This window comes from Sinocyclocheilus rhinocerous, unplaced genomic scaffold (genome assembly GCF_001515625.1).
Source record: "Sinocyclocheilus rhinocerous isolate Xijiao unplaced genomic scaffold, SAMN03320098_v1.1 scaffold778, whole genome shotgun sequence".
In the NCBI taxonomy this organism is placed as follows: domain Eukaryota; kingdom Metazoa; phylum Chordata; class Actinopteri; order Cypriniformes; family Cyprinidae; genus Sinocyclocheilus; species Sinocyclocheilus rhinocerous.
The window spans coordinates 310,047-319,134 of NW_015650332.1; the positions used below are offsets into that span (position 1 = coordinate 310,047).

At 43.9% G+C, this 9,088-nt stretch overlaps 1 pseudogene; it reads right to left on the minus strand.

The window, feature by feature from the left end:
- Positions 1–3,064: 3,064 nt before the first annotated feature.
- LOC107711765 (uncharacterized) lies at positions 3,065–7,173 on the minus strand (annotated as a pseudogene).
- Between the last annotated feature and the right edge of the window lie 1,915 nt (positions 7,174–9,088).

The following is a 9,088-nucleotide window of genomic DNA, read 5'->3' on the forward strand; positions in this document are numbered from 1 at the left end:
TGTGAATGTTACGGTGTCATCTTATTCGTCTGACATTAGTTGGGCTGGTATAGGGCCTATGACAGGTACCGTTAGCTCAAAGTCGTGGAACGCCTGGTTGATGAGCCATCACAGGGGGCTCATGTATAAACGTTGCGTGAGCACAAAATGGGCATAGAAATGTGCATACGCTGTTTTCCAGGCACGTGTCTGGATTTATAGAAAATAAACTTGGCGTAAATATGTGTGCACCATACGGATGCTCTTGACTGTGCGTACGCACTCTTTTTCCTGGAGTGAGAAAAGTAATGAAGTAAAAAAGGATTTTAAACTCTGTTTTCATTTCGATATACACATTTACATTAAATATTCCACTCTCATTAATGGAGATAAGCACTGCAATTACATAAAGTCATTATGCAGAAGTTAAACCAAAATTATATGAATTTAGACATATTTGTAGTTGATGCACTTAATCACTTTTCCTGTGGCATGCAATGTTTTAATGACAGTGAGGAGTGCTATAATAATTCATATTTAAACTAAACTGCAGATCTCATATTATGAGAATTTGTTTTAGTGAGAACAGTGATCAATGATGGACACTTACTTCGATGTTATGGCAGACACTGCTGGATTCGATGGTTGAATGGTCCATTGTCCGGTTTGAATAATAGCTACTGTACAGCAGCTGCACAGAGGTGTTGATGTTGTGTGAAGGCATCTCCATAACATTATGAAAAATACCACTGTATTTGAAGGATACAACTTGAAAAAAAAGGTAAGATTATGTGTTTCCTTTTTAAAATACTTTGTCAGTGATGTGCCAATTGTATTTAAACTGTTGAGTCAATTGTATTTAAACTGCAATAAATATAGGCGTATCTGTTTCCACTAAAAATAGCTACAAGATGTTCACCTTTTCTGCAAAACTGCATACATTTTATTTGATTTGAATTGTTTATAACAATTGGAATACTATTTGTCAAGTGGAAAAGAATGAGGTCAAGTAGCTATATTCTAAAATAGGCTATTTATCTGAGAACTAAACAGTTTTGTTTTTATGGATATTTTGATTTATTCTAAAACATTCTGGATGATTTTGACAATAAAAATTAATGTTGCACAAATGGCATTTAGTCCGTATCTCATATTTCCTTAACGTCTTGTACCTTTGACGGTGTTAAGCATGGTGTCACCTGGATGGGAATATGCATGGAAATGATATGCATATGAGGTTATTCATCGTAGAAATAGGCGTTGTAAGCTCCATATATGGTTATTTCTGGGAGGAGAAGGGTGGAGATGCACGTACGCACAATCTTCCCCTGACCGGGATTTATAATGGGATTTTTGCGCAGGTTCTGGCATACGCATGGATTTATAAATCTGAAAACTTTTGTGCATACGAAAAATCTAGCTTTTGTGCATGCCTACACTTTTAGGATGAAATCTACGGAGAGTTTTATACAGTACATGAGGCCCCAGGTGACTGGCTTTGGGAACGTTGACATCTTTGGCATTACAGTTGTTGAACAACACATACACAGCACGAGATGACACTTCAATGAGAGGTGTGGCTTCCAAGGTCAATCCTAGTCTTAGGCAGGTTCTGGAAGGTTGGAAGAAGCCTAGCTTACTGTTGAGAGTTTGGCCAGGTTGCATGTTGAGGCGGACGATGACACTCTTGCACTATTGTAGCTTCTTGTTCATTGATCATGGTGCATGTGTCTGGCATTGTTTGACCAGATTGAAGGTTCTTGAGGTTGACTGAGGTGGTCAGTTGGTGTGACAGGGGAGCCCATACGACGTTGTTCACGGTATCAACGCAAGTGTTGAGCCGGACCATGATGTCTGCTCCAATGTAGATGTCATGAGGTAGGTTGGGGACAACGAGGAAGTAGTGACTCAGGTGTCTGTTGTTCCATCATATGTCCACAGCGCAGATGATCTTGGAGGTAGCCATTATTGTCGACCAGGGACTGAGAGGGAAGCGGCTGTGTTTGGCGACCTGTGGCAGACTCTGGTGTCTTTGCTTCAATGCTCTGAAGAGCTTCAGGCTGATGGCTGAGTTCTCTGCCCACAGGGCTAGTGCTGCATCAGGCACTGGTGTGTCTTGGACATCTATTGCAGTCATGATTCGAAGGGGGCCTAAGTCTGAGTCAGGCGCCTGCAATGAGCAGAGGAAAGGGTCTTGGTCCTTGCTGCTTGGAGTTGAGCTTGGGCCTGGGCCTGGCCCTGGCTTTGACATTGCATCATCAGTGAGTAAATTGGCGGCGGTGTCTGTGGCTTGACACTGCGACTCGTTGGAGTCTACTGACTGGAAGGGCAGAGGCTCGCAGACTTGTGTCCATATCTTTAGGTGCTTGAAGTCTATAAAGGGTTCAAAGCGAATTAAGCAGGTCTTTTCCAATAAGGAGTGGATACGTGTTGAGTGGTGAGATGTATACTGGGTGGACGAGGTTCATCGGTCCCACAGTTAGATGAATTGGGGCCACATGTTTCAGTTGCAGGCCCGTGTGGGAATATGCCTGGAGGTTCAGTTCACACCTTTGAAGTTTGAGGGTGCCGTGAGGGACTGTGAGCTTTGGCGAAGTGAGGGGCTCAGGGACATATGAGGTGAGAGGACAGTGTGGGAGGAGGCGGGGGTTTGTGCGCCATTGATGTCAGCTCCCGTGTCCACCAGGGCGTCAACTTTGACGTGACGTTCGATGATGATGGTGAGGTAAAACTTTCTTGCTATACCTTTCTCAATGAGATCACACAGGAGTTGAGGGACTGAAGTTTGGGACAAGACAGGTAGGATGTCAGGACTGATCTGGTGTTCTTCGGAGGAGTGGCAGACGACCAAGACGGCACTTTCGGGAACTTGAGTGGTTTCGTCAGCAGGTGTTTTTTGGACGCTGCTGTGATCTGACGCATCAGGTGTTAAGTCAGGTTCTGACTCTTTTGCTGGGTGTTCAGATAGGATCTCTTGTCCGTCTGAAGTTATGGTGGTTACGGTTTCCTGGGAATGAGGTGAAGAAATGCTGTTATCTGTGGTTTGTTGGGTCAGGTGGCCGCTGCCTTCTCGTCCGCCTGCTAGTCAGGCTGAATCTGGTTTCTATTTCTTTTCCCACTTCCGATCTTCCTCCTTTCGTTGGAAGAAATCTTTCATCATCATTTTCATCAGTTCTTGTGAGTCGAAACACGGTGATGACTTTTGTTCTTGTGTGGATTCAGTTTGAGCTCAGTCAACTTGGAACATTTGTGAGTTCTTTCGTCGATTCCTTGGGCTGGTTGCTCCAGGGTCTGTTTGTTGTTTCCCCTTGGAGGTTCCATTGAATTCCCACATGCTTTGCTTCTTTGAGCTTCTAGCTGAGGTTTGCTGGTTCCATGATCTCTCTCGTCAATTCTCATGAGGTCTTGGATGGTCCCAGGATTTCTCCCAGTAGCGTCCAGGTGAGTGTTGTCATGGTCCGTCCCAGCGGTTACTCCTCTGTTTAGGTTGGGTACCAGCATGGGAGTCTCGTTCTCTGTTGGACGAGGATGCAACCATGAAGTTGGGCACCCTCTAGAGCCAGCCCCTGACTTAGCGTGTTGAAGTCCAGAACTGCTGTGGATTTGGTGCCCTTTTCTGAGGCCATCTTTTGTTTGCCATTGGCTTTATGTCAAGTCAAGTCACCTTTATATATATAGCGCTTTTAAGATGGTGTCAAAGCAACTGTACAGCAATAATTAAAAAAATATTGTGTCGATAATGCAAAATGATAATAGTAAACACTAAATTTTCAGGTAAAGGCAGTTCATCATTGAATTCAGTGATGTCATTATCCAGCTCAGTTCAGTTTAAATAGTGTCTGTGCAATCAAGTCGACGATATCGCTGGAAATTAAGTGTCCCCAACTAAGCAAGCCAGAGGCGACAGCGGCAAGGAACCGAAACTCCATCAGTGAAAGAATGGAGAAAAAACCTTGGGAGAAACCAGGCTCAGGCGGGGGGCCAGTTCTCCTCTGGCCAGACGAAACCAGCAGTTCAATTCCAGGCTGCAGCAATGTCACATTTATGTGCCAAGTCTCACAATTCTTGAGTATTCATGGTTCGTGGGCATGCGAGAACACCAAGATGGTGGCTTACCCCAGGATGGAGGTTTCTCAGGAAGAGAGTTTTAAAGCTCAGGTCCTCTTCCTGTCAGGTTCGTTGCAAGCTCCGAAGTATGCTCCTCTGAGTCGGCTGTAGTAGGCTTGAGGAGCCTCATGACGACCCTGTTTGGTCTCAAGGGCAGCCACTAGTCCTTGTTCCGACTCTGGGTCTGCAAATTCTTTAATGAGGGCTTCTCGGAGCAGGTGATACTCAGTCTTTGAGTGAGCAGGTTGTCGGTCCAGGAAGCGTCGCACTTCAGGGCTGGATGTTTTTTCGCAGCAAATGGAGTCTATCTTTGTCAGTTACATTAGGTCTCATCTCTAGGTGGAAGTCGATGTCTTGCAAATAGGCCTGGACCTCCTGGCTACCTGGCACACTCGGGGTGAATTTGCCAATGTTCCTGGCTAGCTTGTCGAGGTCTTTGAGGTCCAAGCCATGCGATGATCTGTGGCTGGCTGAAGCAAGTTCTTTTAGCTTGGTTTTGAGGTGGGGTTCTTCGGAGGGAGCTGGCGAAGGTTTCAGCGTTGCTCCCTCACCCTTTTGATCACATGTCAGTCCAGGAACAGGGGACCCGGTCCTGCTCGGCAGGGGTGAGACTGATGCCCCTCGTGTCCTTGTTGGCATGGGGCACAATTCGTAGGCATGTTTGAGTTCTTCTTTGACACTGTCGAACTCCTCTTTCATGTGGTCCAGCTGTCGTGTTAGGCAGCTGATCTCATTTCTCGACTCATCCAGGTGAGTTTCAAGGCCTTTAATTCTGCTGTTCTTGTCTCTGAAGTCAGCCTTTGCCTTTTCCAGTAGCTGTTCCGCATACTGTAGCTTGTTAGCGACATCAACGTAGACTAGTGATGGCCGCTTTCGAAGCACTGCTTCGAAACAGTGAAACAGTGGTTTGCAGCGCGTATCAAACTGCCAAAGTCACGTGATTTCAGTAAAAGAGGCTTCATTACATCATAACTGTTTTGTAACGTTTCGAAATTTCAATGGCTTTCCATTGGGGGGCGATCTCTGTGAACTTCATTCATTGAGATCGCCTCCCAATGGCGAAACATTGAACCAGCGTCTATGGATTTTACCTGATCTCGGATCAGTTTCATCAATTTGTAGACATTTTTAACAAGCCATTTGTGTAAATAAAAGGATGAGAAGTAGTTAATATATATTTCTGGCCTATATATATATACAAGCTCTCCATAAAACAAAATAAAACAAGCCCTGCAAATTAATATAAAATATTTGAAAAGCCACATATTATACAGACACTTCATATTTAATGGTATTTTATCATTTTATGGCATTTAATTTATTATACTTTCAATTAAACATTTGCAATGGGGTTTTAAAATCTGTTTTTATACATGTTTTAAGTTTTAAGTTTAAGTTTACTTTATTTATATAGCACATTTAAAACAGCCACAAGACTGACCAAAGCGCTTCACAGTAAGAAACGTCATCATAAAATTTAGTAATACAAAAACTGCAACCTGAAAAATTAAAGCACAAATAGGAAATACAATAGGCAAAAATATAGTCCTAATAGGCCAATGAAAACAAATGGGTTTTTAAAAGAGACTTAAAAATAGACAGGCTACGGGCCGTTCTGATCTCCACTGGCAAATCATTCCAAAGACGAGGCCCAATTACTGAGAAGGCACGGTCACCTCTACGCTTGAGTCTGGTATGCGGAATTACAAGAAGGTTCTGGTCGCAAGATCTTAGACTTCTCGAGGGGATATACTGATGCAGCAATTCAGATAAATAAACGGGTGCTTGATTGTGCAGAGATTTAAAAACAAATAATACGCTTTTAAAATGTATTCTAAACTGAACAGGCAACCAATGAAGGGTCTTCAAGAGCGGAGTGACGTGATCCCTTTTTTTCTTTTTTAAAAGGAATCTAGAGGCAGCGTTCTGGACCACTTGAAGACGGGCAATTTGAGTTTTAGATATGCCACAGTATAAAGAGTTACAATAATCGAGACGCGATGTAATAAAGGCATGAACCGCCATCTCCAAAGTCTTGTCAGTGAGAAAGTGTTTAATTTTTGCTAGTGTACGGAGTTGATGAAAACTGGACCCAATTACAGTAGAAATTTGCTTATCGAAGTTTAGCGAGTCATCTAAAAGAAGAGCCAGATTCCGTACCTGTGAAGATCTAAAAGCCGATAAAGGTCCTAGGTCAAGATTTAGGGCTTTCATATTTTCTGATGGACCAAAAATAATCACCTCAGTTTTCTCTTCAATTGGTTCAATTGATTCGAAACTTCGAAAAGGTTTGTTTCTCCCATCACTAACGTAGACTGCCTTGTCTTGTTCCATGTCTTGGGTCGTAGCTGCCAGGGTTTCTTGTAGCCTGTTGATCTCTTCCTTGGCGCCTTGTTTCACCTCATTGGGCCCTTCCTGTCATTCCTGAGCCTCCGGTTCTAGCTTTTCGATGCATCATTGGGTGCATGTCAGCTCCTGCTGGAGATGGGCGGCGTGCCTGTTGCTAAGCTTGAGGGTGGCGATGAGTGTGTGACTTAAAGGGGTCATATGATGCTATTTCAATTTTTCCCTTCTCTCTGGAGTGTTACAAGCTCTTGGTGCATAAAGAAGATCTGTAAAGTTGCAAAGACTAAAGTCTCAAATCCAAAGAGATATTCTTTATAAAAGTTAAGAGTCAGCCACACCTACCTAAAACGGCTCATTCTAACACGCCCCCACATACCTACGTCACGATCTGGGAAGATTTGGCATAGAGGAGAAACAATAATGTACAGTATGTGGAAAATAATGTGTTTTTTTAACCTTAAACTCATAAACACATTTCATTACACCAAATACACAAAATAATGTTCTTTTTAGCAACATCATATGACCCCTTTAAGGTGCCGGTGATCTTGGCTTGTTCTTTGTGACTGTAGCTTTGGCTTGGGTCCCGTCCCCCTTGAGGCTTGTTATGTTGTCATCCAGCTGGTCCTGTGTCTGATGCCTTAGAGTTTCAGCTGCCTTGGGTAGGAGGCTGTCTGTCGCGACACTGAGCCATGTCTCTAAGTCCTCCCAGTGGCCGACAGGGTCTGTTGTGCGAGACATGTTTCGACATGGAGAGGGAGACCTAGACCAGAGACTGACACAGACCTTGAAGAGGAAAAACAAAAAGGTGTGAATGTGCAATGTTAGGTGTGGGTTGGTGTTGGGTGTGTAATGAGCAGGTGAGCGTGGTTCTCTATGACTGTGGTCCTCTGGGTAGGCATGCTTCTAACTTGTAGTCTCTGTGGGGGAAATTAGTAGACACGCACAAGTAGCACAGCTAGAGAACAGAGGGAGAAAAGAAAAACAATACACAGAGCAAAGAACAGAGTAATAATTGGCTGCCTCCTTTTTTCTACAAAAGAAAGTGTTTTGTTGTTGTTGTTGTTTTTTTTGTAAAGGAAGAAGGTAAGCGCTAATGGTAAGATGAGAAAGACAAAAAAATACCCTTTTTCTAGCAGCAGAATGAGTAGAATTAAATTTTCTTCTTTTTTTTTTTTTTTTTTTTTTATTCTTTTTTTTTTTTTTTTTGTTAAGTCTGAATGAGAAGTATGCTTCTAGACAGGGGATTTGGAGATGGGAATTTCTAAATACCAGGACTGTGATTGTTATTAAAATTTCCTCTGGGGCGAAAGAAAGAACAATAACAATGACATTGTCGGTTTCTTAGCTTGTAGGATTGACACCATACACCAATTAGAGCGTTTCTAGAAGTGTTTAAGATTGCAGACGCTTATCAGTCCTCTTGTTGATTTGCTTTGGCCTTGGCTGGGTAGGATCCCACATGAGAAGGGAAGGTGGGGTGAGAGTCAGACAATTTTGAAACGAAAAGTTCAAGTTTCACAAATATCTGTTAAATGTTTCCAAGTTTCTCTGCTTTTATGATTCTCACAGGTACAATCCCAGAAACAGCAGCAGTAGTCAAATCAGAGGAGGACAACTGAGAGAGAGAGGAGAAGAAGGAGAGTGAGGTTTTGCTACCAATGTTAGGAAAAATGACAGGGTTGACAGAGTGGCGGTGCTGATGGGTCGATACACCAGGGATTTGTTTTTTGCTGTGATAGTAGGAGGAGACTCACTACCATAAAGATTTGAGGAAGACCCTAGTTTTCCTTTGAGGTTTTGCTAACTGGATGGGCTAATGCTCTTATAAACTAGGCTTGGTGATGAGTTGGGTTGATCCAGTCGGAGTCCAGTGGCAAGGCCCACTGCCTGAGCATACCAAGTGAACTTGTGTAAGGTCACCGGACCCTCTGTCCCCGTCATACTGCAGTGAGCCTCTCAGTTATGGCTTTTAGCACAACCGGGCAACATTCGTGTGAGGCACGTCAATGACTAACTGGCCTGATAAGAGAATGGGGCTGGGCCCTGGGGTTATCTGCCAGCGCAGACCCGTAGTCTGACTTACTTTGTAATAACTAAACAGGGTGATTCCACTCCACTCACTGTGACCCACCGTGGAGGCAACCGTCGCTTCACCGACCAAGCACTAGGAGGAGTGCTATCTACTAACAGGCTTAAAGGTGCAGTAGGAGATCTTGGAAAATGCTAACTTTAGCCTTATAGCACTGAAAGCGAACGTCCCACCCTCCCTGCAATCGCCGTCCAAAGCCACGGCCCCTGAACGCATTTACGCTCACAGACCAGAATGCCAGAGACAACATTACTACAATAGGCTACATCAGCGGTTCCCAATTCCAGCCCATGTTCCAAAGTGAAGTAAACTTCAACGGATTTCCCCCGCTCAGGGAGTAGGGAGCAATGAACACTGTGTAGGGATCATATAGATCGGAACACAGTTCATGCACGTAGCTCACTTCTAACGAGCTGGCGCAAGGACTGGATTAACCGCTGGGCTACATCATGTGTCATTCACCGGTGAGAAAACTTTAAAAGTACTACAATACCAGGAAGGAAAATCGGGTTGTTGATTCTCTGGCATTCTCGCTCTGTCTGCACAGCGTGCGTGAACGCGCTG